This window comes from Solanum verrucosum, unplaced genomic scaffold (genome assembly GCF_900185275.1).
Source record: "Solanum verrucosum unplaced genomic scaffold, falcon-dt-bn FXZP01000066.1, whole genome shotgun sequence".
NCBI classification, from domain to species: domain Eukaryota; kingdom Viridiplantae; phylum Streptophyta; class Magnoliopsida; order Solanales; family Solanaceae; genus Solanum; species Solanum verrucosum.
The window spans coordinates 203156-217206 of record NW_026020117.1 but is presented as its reverse complement, the minus strand read 5'-3'; the positions used below and the strand labels follow the sequence as shown (position 1 = coordinate 217206).

The 14051-nt window shown below is 33.7% G+C and overlaps 1 pseudogene; it reads left to right on the top strand.

The window, feature by feature from the left end:
- Nucleotides 1-7930: 7930 nt before the first annotated feature.
- On the top strand, nucleotides 7931-13538 carry LOC125825692 (B3 domain-containing protein At5g60140-like; annotated as a pseudogene).
- Nucleotides 13539-14051: the final 513 nt, after the last annotated feature.

The window sequence follows — 14051 nt, the reverse complement described above, 5'->3', positions numbered from 1 at the left end:
TGAATCACCGAGTGGCTATTTTGACCACATAAAGTTCCAATATGCCAGCTTTGAGGGAAGAAACCAAGTCGGCGACAGGAAAGGGGCAGCTGACATGTCGTAGATCAGTTTCGCGATGATAAGAGTGATCGCCCAAAGTTACGGGACTTGAGGATGCAGAGAGCCAATGCAAAAGGCGATAGAAGAGAGCAAAGGGCGATTCGCCGAACCACTTGGAGAAACCGACTTACCTCGCCTAATGGTCCTTCATGGCTAATTATTGGCAACTATAAATTGAATTTTGAACTGTTAATTTTGGATTTCTCTTTTCCAGATTTTAGCTAGCTACCATTTTAGAATAGTTTCCGAGTAGACTAGAATGTTTTTGGAGATTCAATTCAGAGATTTTGCAAGTGGGTTACTAATTTTTATGATTTTGAGCATTGTAAAGGCTTGAATACTCTTACCCAGTTGATGAATAATCGATTTGGTAACCGTTTTTACATTTTTATGGTGTTTGGCTAAAACCCCAATTCTTGGGGTGTGATCATGTGATTGTGAATTGAACTAACTTATGGGTATTGTTAATTACTAGTTTAAATGCTATATTGAAGTGGTTTTAATCATTAGATGAGGTTTAATTTATGAATTGTAGTGGCAAATGTAGTTCTAATCTTGTGTTCTTAGCTTGATTGAGAGAGAAGTTTTGGGGCTAAAGCTTTCAATTAATGATTTGTAGGTATTAGGTTGATATCGGTTCAGCTCGAGAGAGTGAATCCTAAACCCAATCCTACTCGTGTAGCTCGAGAGAGTAGATGAATTAAGGTGTGGGATGTTCTTAATTGTTTTACTTGTTGATGTTCGAAAGAAATCACCTAATTTGGGGTAGTTGTTCGAGAGAAAGCTATCTCCCTGATAGTCTAGCCTACCCACTGATATTTAGTTATTTATTAGTAGGTTCAATTACCCATATAGAGAAATTTCCTATAATCGATCACATCCCAAGAATTCCTCTTTGTATTGCTATTTCAATTGTGTGTGATTGCTTTGTAGTTGTTAATTGCAAACAATTGTATCACCCCTTTTGATTTACTTCATATATTTTTCGATAATTTCTATTCCTATAGCTAGCTAGATTACATTTCTACTTCTTAATTTAATTTGAACATGTACCTCTCCCTGTGGCTTTGGCCCCAACTCATTTGTTGGGTTTTATATTGCTTAACGATCGTTTGCACTTACAATTGGATGAAGTGTATTTGAAACGTTATTCATCACTCAATATTACTCCCAAAATATAATTGTATGCTCATGTAAAAGTACTTTCTGGGTTGAGTTAATTTCTCAAAAGGCCTCTTTAAGTGGTAAGTGAAGTTGTACTAAATCCTACTGAAATACTCAGAAAATTCTTTATGTTTTTCTTGAAATAATACTTTCTTTCTAAATGTAAAAGTGATACATTCAGAACCATTTAACTTCCCTTAAACTCTTTTTTTAAAAGAATGCTTTTAACTTTTCTCTTAAACTCCCTTTAGTTTCCAAAAATCGATGTAAGAGAAATTTACTAGCTCGAAATACTTTTAGTAAAACTCAATATATAGGGTTCATGAGGAACCACATGAATGAACAATAATTTCAAGAATTTCAATGCAAAAAGTATCAAAATCTCATAATATAGGAATTTAATAAAACTGAGGGCAAAACCAACAACTAGGGTTCATGTGAAATAAAAGCATGAACAACAACTCAAGGTTACCAAAATGTAGAATATCATAATCTCATAATTACGAAGTCAAACTCGGAAATAGAATGTAATTCAAATACAAGAAAATCATGGAGCTTTGAGTAGAACACTGGATTTTATTATTACTTACTTGATTGAGATGTAGGGCGTGAGGATGAACTAGTCCAACACTATGAATAGCCTAACATACTTTATTATGAAGATACTAAATGTAAAACATTGATGGAGACTTGATATTTCTTGAGCCTGAGAAAGAACAGTACCTTTCTTGGATGAATTCTTTGGTCATGGAATATTGGTGCCTGATCTTAATAAAAGAAATTCTTTTATGGAGTTTCTTGGGTGAAATAAATATGGAAAACCTTGGGTGGAAGCCTTTCTTTGTATCTTGAATTTTTGACTTGAAGGTTTTAGGGTTCTTGATGGAGAAAAGAAAACCTAGGTGAGTTTTGAGAGAATTCATAGATAATTGAATGTTTAGATTGATGATTCATTGAGAGGAAAACTAGTTAGTTGAATGATATAGTCAGTTAAAACACCCAAAAAAATGAGTTAGAATAGAACTAAAAAGCTTGAGAAAGGACCAAATTAACCCAGGAACACGTTCACAAAGTTTCTAAAAAACAATTCATAGAAAGCCACCACAGAAGGCTCAACGGTTAATGGAACATTATTGTCTGTAGTTTCGGTCGTAGAACATCAAGTGCTTGACGAAGCTTCACTAAAATGAGCATAACATTTTAATCCGAACTAGAAATGAGATAAACTTGGTGGCTTTGGAAAGAGACTCATAGATCTTTAAGTTTATAGGTCATAGAACACCTAATTCATTATATGATGAGAGATATGTTTGTTTGAAGTTTATCTAAGTAGCATATTATATAAGAAAATTAATCGGTAAGAAAGATTTTAACTCAATTTTGTGTTAGGGGATTCTTGTCACCTTAATTAGGTGTGAAAACGTCAGTGTTTAGATTTACGAAGGGTGGGAAAAGACTATAATAACTTCTCTTCAAAACTGACAGAAGCCATCTCTGAAAGGCCATCTATGGTCTGTAGAAAAGTCTAGGAGGTGTAGACCCTCTCGTAGGAACATGTTGAGTTTTCTAGAATTCCGAATTTGAGGATTACAGACCCGTTAAAAATATGACAGCCCATCTTGCTTGTTCGTAGAAAGCTTACTGTGAGTGTACATAATGACTTTGTTTCCACGAGGACTTTTGACGGACCGTAGGAATTACTACAATTCGTAGTCTGGTCCAAGCAACTTAGACCTGAGAACAAACTTTCAAGGGCCTGGTTCCACTCCTATATGGGTCGTAGAAAGCTCCGGTGACACCTGCTCAAATTTTCCTGGTCGGAATTTGGGGTAGAATTTTTGGGGTGTTACAATATTCATAGAGTGTACACTAGTTGGGTCCCCTCCATTGATAAGGATGCACTTTTCCGAGGCCTTTTTGGCCATTTCGTACCCCGTAGAGTTAGGGATAGATTGAGAGATTAGTTCTCTAGGTGGAATTCTACTTTGATTTTTAAAGAACTTATAATATTTATAGAGTGCCTTTAACTAATATGCATATAAATTTCCCAAAGTCATGTTCCAAGAATTTGATTGGGTTAAAATTATTGTTGTTGATATTATTTTAGATAATTTTATGCCGCTACTGTTGAATTTTTCGGTTCTTATAATCCTACCATTTGTAATTGTTTATCATACATAGACAAACTTTCTTTATTGCTTAGTGAATATTAATTTAACATAGACTACAAAGAGGTTTTATTGAAATTATTGAATAATTTTAAAAATACTTTTTCCTAATCCTCCTATTTATTGGATTGGTGCTATGGTAAATTTGTGTATGAATGTTTCTACTATGTACGAACTGTTAGCATCAGATATAGTTCTTTAGAAGTTAAAAATGAAGACGAACCTAGTACGTTTAAGACAATGAGTGATACAAATGATTATATTCAAATATTATATAATAATTATGTCACTTTACTTGATAATGTTACACCTTCTCATATTGTTCCTCTATCTTGTCCTTCTAACGGTCCATCATCTTCTTAAATGATAGGCATAAGGTATGTGTGTCCATTGTGTTATTAAATTATCTATTTGAAATAGAATACAACCTACATCACAGAGGAACGTAAATTGAGATGAGTATTTGAGATAGTCCCCGGAGTCCTATCAAAAATGATAGCACACTAGATTGGTGAAAGAACAACCAAAAACAATGTCCAGTACTTTCTACAATAGCTAGGAATGTGTTAAATGTTCCAATGTAAATTGTTGCATCGGAGAACGCATTTAGTCAAGGAATGCGACAGATTATAGAGGATCGAAACTCACTGGGGAGCAATGTCATGCATGTTTTAGTTTTCCTCAGAGATTGGATTAAATCAGAGCGAAGAAATACAAGAAGATCACAAGATATGGAAGGAGGAGGAGGACAACAAGAAAAAATTTCGATCTATTAATAAAGTCAGAGACTTATTGAATCTTTGCATTTCTTAATTTCTCTTTTAAAAAATTTGTATATCTTTAATTAAATAATTTTAATTACTTTACATAACCATATATTGAAAGTTAAAAATGCACTCACTTTAATAAGTCAATACTTCAAAAAATAATGTTAGCAAATATTACTTAAACAAGTATTGACATAAAAATTCAAAATAATAATATTTTAGTATCTCCTAAGTCGTAATTAGTAACTTTTATATATTGTATGTTTTATATCCTGTATATATATACTATTATGATAGATAGTATATTGTATGTATACTTGGTATCCACCGTAAGGGTATATATATATATAAGGTTTTTTTGGGATGTCGGGTGTATTCTTAAAGCGAAGTGACATGTCGAGAGGCATATGGGTCGACATAGGCAAATTGAAACGACCCCAAAAATTCCCGAAAATGTGCTTCGGAAACACCTATAATTGTAATTTCCATATATCTCAAAATCTGTGCATGATTTCGGAAATTCGACTTCATATTATTATTCATGAGGTCAAATTGAGTGGGAGATGGGTCTAACCCGAATTTTAGAGCAACCGTATCAAAATTCGAAAATCGCAAAAAATGCGATTTGGAGGGTCAACTTTAAAGGGGCATATCTCTTAGCACACAAGGAAATGGAAGGGCCACAACCTATTAAATTAAAGCTCTTTGAGTTAGCTTTCCAACGCACTTGGTTTCACCTCATTCCGAGTTAGGATGAAAGAGTTATGACCATTTTCGTAAAACCTATCTGTGCAGATTTGCAATTTCCAGTGAGCTATATTTTTGAGGCGGGTTGGGGACGTTTTTTTATAAAAAGGGGATATGTCCCATACTTAGTCTTTTTTTTTTAAGTTCAAAAACACTCTCTAAGCCCTCTCCAAAATTCCACCAAGATCCTCAACCAAATTCAAAGATCTCAAGCTCTAATTCCGGATTCAAGACTCAATCTCAAGCTTCAATTCTCTATTCCAATCTTCATCAAGGATTCTCCAAAGTTGAGGTATGTGGGTTTGATTGTGGAAACCTTCCTTTCCACAAGTCCAACCATTTATCCTCTATTTCTACTTCAAGTTTATGGGTCCTTATGGTTATTTATGAACTCTTGAAGTATGGAATTACTACTACACACCCTATTATGGTCTATTTTGCATATTATCATGAAATGAAATTATTATGTGATGTTTATGGTTTTCATGCTTCCATGATCAAATTATGAAGGTGGATATATATATATATATATATATATGTATGTTGTTGGTGGGCTGATTTATATGGATTTTGGAATTGGTTGGAGTTAGTACTCTTGAAATACATGATTTAATTTTCATGAACAGTAGCCCACCATGTGTTTGATAAAATGCTCATTTATAGAATTCTTAGGAAATGGAAGGTCCAATGTACGTCCTATGAGTCGGATGGTTACATAATTACTGAAATGATGATGAAATGAACACATGTATATGATTTTCTCTATATAAGTGTTGTGAGTCGACCAAGCCTAGCTCGGGGGGTTGTAGGCCTGGGTAACCGTATTGAGGGGTTGGTACCTTGGTTTCCTAGTACGGGGGGTAGTAGGCCCGTATAACCATATCGAGGGGTTTGTACCTTGGTCCCTAGCTCGGGGGTGGTAGGCCCGGGTAACCACATTGAGGGGTTTGTACCTCTTTCGCCTCTCCAAAGGGGTGGTAGGCCTTGGAAATACTATATTGATGGTCACTCGCCACACATGTACTACGCCCCACTAAATATGATTTTTATGTAAGCATCATTATACATATCATCTCATTAATATGCTATCTATCGGGTATGATTATGCATTTTGCCTATGATGTCCATCTATTGTTGCATTGCATTGCATCCCATATACTTAGTACATTCAAACGTACTAATACATACTCTATGCCTACATGATGTCACCATGTAGGGACCGGAGCACCGCTTGACCATCCTCCTCCGCGTGGCTAATACGATTTTCTACCGAGGTTATTGGTGAGTCCTCCATTCCGGGGACGTTGCTTATGATCTCTTGCTATGTATAAGACTTTTCCTTTTTTGTTATGTATTGACTATGAGGGTGAGCCCGGTAGTTTGTCTTGGCCCCCGCTAAGTACCCATGTTTAGAGGTGGTGTTGGACAAGTTGTGTATTATGCTTGAGCTTGACTCATCTATGGTATTTATGTATCATTCCTTTTTTTTTCTCTTGCTCCCTTAGTCTCGATTTCCCCCTTGATTATGCTTATCGCTTATGGTCATTTTAATTGCTTCCGCGACCAAGGATGTGTAATGATACGCTATGAGGCTTGTTTGGGGTTCCTTCGGGTTCCCCATTCGCCGGTCACGTCTAGGCCCTAGGCTTGGGTCGTGACACAAATGCCTATTTGTGTGTGTGTGTGTATATATATATACAAGTATTCTATTATTTTAAATAGTTACAATTATTTCAAAATTAAATAGATAACAATACACTAAATTGATAGTTGAATGAAACTTTCAAATTAATAAACATTGATAAAAAAAGATTAAAATTATGTAACGACTCGGCCCATTTAGTCCACTAGGCCAAAACTCGACCCTGCTTAGTTGGCCTGAGAAAATTGCGCTAACGTATTGTGGGATGGGCCAGACCGAAGTTTTGCACTGATACGCCTCGACTAGACTGGCCTAGTTATGGGAGATCCAGCCCAATCTGGGACTGGAGACCAGTGTAATTTTTTTAATGGGCCAGTCTGACTGGCGCGGCCCACTCAACAAGCTTAATATCAATATATGAAAAAAAAATATTTTTTTGCAATCATATTCTCTTTTAGGGTGAAAAGGTTGCACCTCAATTATGCTATCCTCCTAAACCCTAAAAATAAAAAATAAGTTGGAAAGGGCTTCTTCAAGGTTTTCATCTGTGAAACCAGTGAGAAGTGGCTAGTAAGTATACTCCCCCTGTCATGGTCTTTGATGATACTTTCTTTCTTTAATTTTTTCTTCTTTTTGTAGATGCGAGCACCGAATATATATGGGGAGGGGTAGGCTTTGTTGAGATTTAAACCTGTAAAACTTAGATACGACGTGTTATTATATATATATATATTGTTATTGTGCTTTCCCTTTCATCCTCTTTTTATGTTCTTAATATTCATGTATTTGATCAATGATTGTTGTCGATTCTTTGCCTTAAAACATTTTTAATTAATACTTTTTGAATATATGTGCTTTGAATAAGGGGAGGGAAAATAAAAGGTGGATAGATGTCTTTTTGTGAGGCAAACAAATTTTATACGATTTTCTATAGATGTTAAATCCCTAATTTTTTTTATCAATAATATGTTTAATTTATCCAATTGATGTTAGAAATTGCATATTTCATTTCAAACTAACAATGTTATTAGTGTTGAAGGAAGTAATTTTATGGTAAAACTATGAAAATGGTTCACATTTTATTTTGTAGTTTCTAAAATAGGTACATTCTTGAATTTTAACCGCAAAAGTCTCAAACTTTGAGTTTATTTGAAATACTTTTTCATCTGAAACTTGTTACTTTTATGATATGGTCAATGTCATTTAAAGAAATTAATGTTGCTCTACATTTATTTTTTCAATAGTCAAGGTTTTTTTCCTTCGCAGAAAATTCCTACAAGTTATACTAATTACAAGAATGGAAGATTACCTACGAATGTTTTCTTAGAGACCAGTTTGGAAATATGTGGCCAATAGGGGTAACCAAATCAGGAAAACATATTTGTTTTGAAAATGGATGGGAGAAATTCATTGAAGACAACATCGTAGAGCTTGGAGACTTCTTTATTTTTGACTATGATGGAACTAGAACTTTTGACTTCAAACTACTTGGAAGAAACGGATGTGTAAAGAAAGGAGTTGGAGGTTCAAAACTTGTTGGGAACGAGGAGGAAACAGACGAAATGAATGTTGAACATCAAAAGAGTGTGGATCCAAAGGAGAATACTTGGGCTAGAGATAGCAAGGGCATTTTTTCTAATGAGGATATGGATGGGGCTAACATGGTAGAAGATAAAGAGGATGAAGACAAGGATTGTGAAAAGACAAAAAATGTGCAATCAAAAGATGAAGATAAGGAAGAAGAAGATGATGAAGATGATAAATAGGATGAATACAAAGAAGAGGATAAGGAAGAGAAAGAAAGGATTGGCATATTCAACAAAAAGGTACCACATTCAAAAGGTAAACACAAATTAAAGATCTTTAAATCTACTCTTTTGTTAATCTTATATGCAATTCAATTCCTCTCTTGTTAGTATGTTACTACAAAAATGACATCTATGAATATTTAGACATGATCTTGTATTCATATCAGTGTCATGATAGATTTAAGGATACATGTTTCAAAATATTTTTTTTAAAAGGTTTAGTCGTTTGGTCCGCTAACAAAACGAGCCTGCTAAGGGCAATTTTTGGAATAACAAAGTATAATCAAGTTAAATATCATTTTCTAATAATTTTGGTATGTGTCGAAAGTCCAATTTATTTTCTTATAATCCATGTTCAATAAAAGAAGACCTTGCAAAATAAAATATATGGAGTAACTCTGAGTATCCATGTTATTTTTGTTTGTGAACTTGACCTTTTAACTTTTTTTATTCAGTTAAATGTAAAAGTGTGACTGTTGGAAAGGTGAATGATCCCCATGACCAATTTGCTACAGATATATTTAGAAGTGGACATGCAACTAAGCCAAAAAATCCTTACTTTGTAACAAAAATACGTCCATATAGGATAAATCAACTAGTAATTATTAACCGATAACTATTTTAGTTGATTGTTTTATAGTTCAATCCTATAATATTCTCATTTAACAAAAGTCTTTTTTTCCTAATTGTAATACATTCCGACTGATGTGTTCGGAGAGTACCAACTTGAACTCCCTTCAAACATGACCATTCATGACTCTTCTGGCAGAGAATTTGAGGCAAAATTCAAGATTTGGAAAGATTGTAGAATATGGCTAGTTGGCGGATGGCGCAGTTTATGTAGGCTGAACCTTTTGGAGAAAAATGATACGTGTATTTCTGAATTTGTGAGAGCAAAACACAACAAAGACCTTTACTTACAAGTTTATGTTGTCCGTGAAGGAGAAGGTTCCCATCCTAACAAGAAATAATATCGTGAGATTTAACATGGCTTTTATGGCCTTTAGTGTGTCTATATACAGGATTATTTTGAAGACAATACGTATTGTTATTTTTTGACAAAACATTGAAGAATATTTTAGTTTGTATTGATGGATATGGAGGTTAAGCCACTTAATTTGCGTTAAGACTAAGGTTTATTTGATTTACATTAAATTGTTAAACCGTTATTTGGTCTACATTGATCGGTTGAAAACATGGAATGTCCAGTACTTCAGTAGCAAAATATTAAATTTGTTATGTTTTTTATCTGTTCATATAATATATATCTTAGGTAATCCTCTTGGACTTGACTTTTAAATAATTTTTACTCAAAAAAGACCTGATGTTGCACGCCACGTAGTGGCCTTGATAAGGCACGCAACGAGCTAAGTAGTGCACAAGCCGGGTCGAATTTTGTGTTTCTGAAGTTTGGCACTTGGGGCAGCACATTAATTAGTTTAATTACATAAATGGTTGATTGACAAGTCTTTGTGGTTATGATATCTGGACTAAAAGTTCTATACTATTTGTGCAATTGTGTACACTTGTGTGGTTAGTTGGACTCAGCAAGTTTGCATCTTCTTTTTTGTTTAATCTTTAAATATGTTTGTTATTACATTTTGTTAATTATGTCTTCATTTTTTCCATGAAAATTCATAATCCCTGTTGATTTAGAACACTCTTTGTTCTAATTGATTTGGAAAAGGAATATAACTCCTTGGGATCTATATATACGGGATGTAGTTGGAGATTCTAAAGGATTGTACCCTTCTTTTTTTTGTTCATGGTTAAAAACTCTCTCTACTTTTTCTTGGAGGATTAGTCTAGCCTAACCTCATTAAATTCTTGTGTTTTTTTTTCTTTTCTATTATATTTGCTTGTGATTGTGTGGTAGTTACTATCCCACGATATTTTCACAACATATTTTATCTTGTATTTTTCATTTCTAGTATGAATAGCTTATAAACCCATTAGATGAGGTTGTAGACTCTTATGATATTTATAATATGAATGATATTAGTTTATCTTGCTTATTTACAACTTCGGCCCCTTTAAAAAAAAGTCATATTCGGGGTTGGCATGCTTCTATTTTTTCTAATAATTTGTCATGTGTTGCTTACTTGCTTTTATGTTTAAAGTGAACTATTTTATTTGGATTAATTGGGAGTAGTTCACTATAAGATTTGATTACTTATTTTGGAAAATAGGGTCATGGTAATCAGTTTGTTTATTTTTAATAATGCCTTAGGCTTTTGAGTTTATTGAACTCATACGTCAACAATAGAAAGTTTCGCTCAAGAAAGAAATCTAAGGGCTTAATTACTTAATAAAGTTATTAAAGGTAAGATGATTGTTTTATTCAACACCCATTGGAATCAATAAAATAAATGAGAGAAGAGGGACAAACTAGTTGTCCCAACATAGTAGAATAAATGATTCATAAGTCTTAAGCCCTAAAGAGGGCACGGATAATATATAGTGTTGCATGAGGTCGCAATTTTGCGTCTCAGATAAGGAAATATAAATAAAATGACAAGGTAATATTTACGCGTCTTGACCTACACACTTTTAATACAATAATAACTTTTCGTTTAACCAAGACAAATAGGCTCAAATTTAAGATGTGATACACAAGGCGAGGTCGTGTTTATGCGTTCTAACTGGTGTATATCGAAGCCATGATTGAAACTTTGCGTCTTACTTAAGACCAATAAAATTGAACAATTTAATCAAACCATACGCATAATTAACGATTTAATTTGTCCAACACTAATTATGTCAACTATAACTTGATAAAATCGACTACATTAGAATCACATGATTTAGGAGTGGCTCATACCTTTACATGGATCAATAGAATTCCCTACCTGGTCCTTTATTTTTCAGTGACCAATGAAAAGAGTTATTTCATTTTGATTAGGTATTCAAAAAGATGACTTGGAACACCATAACTCAATTCCAAGTGATCACTCTATTTCGGTAAATAAAATAATCTCTTCTCAATAATGTTATTTTAATTGGAAATTTCTTAAAATGGGTGTGTGAAAATGTTATCCTACAAAAGTCATACATCTAGGCGAACACAAGTAAGTTGAAAGTTTTAAGAAATGATGAAGAATCTTTATAAAGGTGATGATTGTGACTTCGACTTGGATATAGAGATAACAATTCTTTGAATCAAGAATCGTGGGATGTTATTAACGAGCCTCACCTATTTTATAATGCCCTATAATCAGATTCAACAGAATATATTTAATTAAATCAAGACGTAAGTTAAGAGAACTTTTAGCTAGCTCCACATAAGTTATGTAGTAATTAAGTATGTGACATAAGTTGTGTAGTTTCTTAGGACATAGTTAGTTAGACATAAGTTTAGAAAATAATTTTCTCACTCAACATAAGCTTTAGTAGGAATTAAGTTATGCAGTACAACATAACCTATTATACCTTTTAGGGGATAACTTGTTGTTTCAGAAATTAAAATTTTGCCTCACTCAACACGAGTTCTGCAGAAATTAAGTTTTATAGTACGACATAACTTGTTATGCCTTTTGCGACGTAATTTATGGATTTTGAAATTGAAATTTTACCCCCATAAAAGTGCAAAAAGCTCGGGTCATGTTTTGATGGGTTAAGTTGGCCGCCCTTAAATGGTCTTGAAAAGCTCCTTCAAACGGTTGGGTGGTTAAAAACCCCAATTCTCATAGAGCTATATACTCTGTTATTATCCAAGATTTAGAAATCTGTAGGGGTCTTTTTTCCTCATTTTTTTATTAATTACTAAGCTTCTTTATTTGAAATGTCTCATTTTTCTTTACATCACATATTCTCTTTGGACATCAAAATTTGAAGTATGATCCATTATTTTACGAAAATACCTTATGAAATTATTCCTTTTCATTAATTTATTCAATAACTTATTACATCAGTTATAATTACACTCTTGGTAGCATTACTTTCTTTTATTAAGTCGCCACATTAGTTATAATTGTTCAATTCCAAATGAGGAAAAACTATCTCACTAAGAATAACTCATCACATTTCTCTATGATTGTTATTTTACATTTGCTTCATGATAGGAAATTATGATAACTATATCATTATTTACAACATAATAGAAGTCAGTATGTCAATTGGTTGACTACCTAAATTTTGATCACCTTATTGGCGACGATTCAATGTCCATCTCTTAATCCTTTCACTCATTTCTTTTCCCCATACCCTTATGTGATAAAATAACCATTTTTTTCAAAACAAAAACTACACGACAAGAGGAAAAATGCAAATGGTCAATATATGAGAATATTTAGATTTTTGAAACCTTCTTCTCTTTATATTTTCTTCTTAAATATAAAGAAGCCTATAGGTTGAAATGGTTGCGTCGTCAATTCCACTATTCTCCTAAAGTTTGACAACCAAAGTATAATGACCTGGAAGGTCATTTTTGGATTTTTTGTAAAATAACCATTTTACCCCCCCCCCCCCCCCCAGATATTGACCCCAAGTCATTTCTGATTGGTTTTGAATTTGGTTACGAACTTTGAGTAAAAAGTTGTGGGTTATGAAACTTTTAGAATTCAAAATTCTAAAGTTGCTTAAAAGTGATTTTCAGTTTCTTTTGGAGTTTTGGGTTTGGAGAATGGATTTTCATTAAGTCCAACAGTCCTAGAATGGGTAAATTGGTCTAAGAGAATTGTCTGTTTCAGATTCAGAATCATTTTGTTGATTTGAGGTCCTAAGTTTGAAATTTGTGAAATTTTAGTCTTTAGGTTGACTTTGGTCAACATTTGGGGTTCATATGCTCGAATTAGATTTCCAATAGTTCCGTTGGATAAGGGAAAATTTTAGGCCTAGAGGAGGTTTTGGTTGAATTTCCAGTGGTATGGAGATTAATTTGGCCTTTTAAAGTGTTATGTTTGTTCAATGCGATTTTCACGAGTTTCTTTTTAAGGAAACCTCATATTCACGTTTCGATTATTCCATTGAGTATGAAACGTCAAGTTTACTAAAGTTGCATATGTGTTTTGTGTGTACTGGGTTACTAACGAATCTTGAGGGTCCATTTACAAATTTGAGATTTGGTTTAATTTTGTGATGTCAGGTGTCCCTGGCTTTCACAAAGGGTCGTCGCTTTTGTGGCCTTTGCGTCAGCGAAGGCTAGCTCACGTCTGCGAGGGGTCAGGTTGTCTGACCAAAGGGGTCGTGAGGACTTGCTTGCTTTCGTGAATTTTGCGTAAACGAAGGTTGGTTCACGAAAGTGATAGTCACATTTTATCTGGGGTTTACTTTTGCAAGCCAGTGCTCGTTTTACCATTGTTCTTAAAACTGAACCTAAGTAACTTTTGCCATATTAGACGGGGTTTTGGACTGAAATTTTGGGGTTTACCTCATTTTTCTCCATTTCGAGTTCTGAAAACCCTTAGAGGTGATTTTAAAGAGATTTTCATTGGTTAATCATTTGGGTTGTCTTTGTAACCCTAAAACATCACTTCCCTTTGATCATTTGTGGATTTTAACGTCAGAAATTGGAATTTTGATTGGCCAAGTGAAAAGTTTTCAAGAACTTGAGTTTTAGGTTCTCAATTTTTCCCATGTTTGGTTTGCTTAAATGTTTGAAAATGTTTGAAAAATCAACTCATATTCCTCAAATTTAAGGAAAATGACTTCCCTTCCA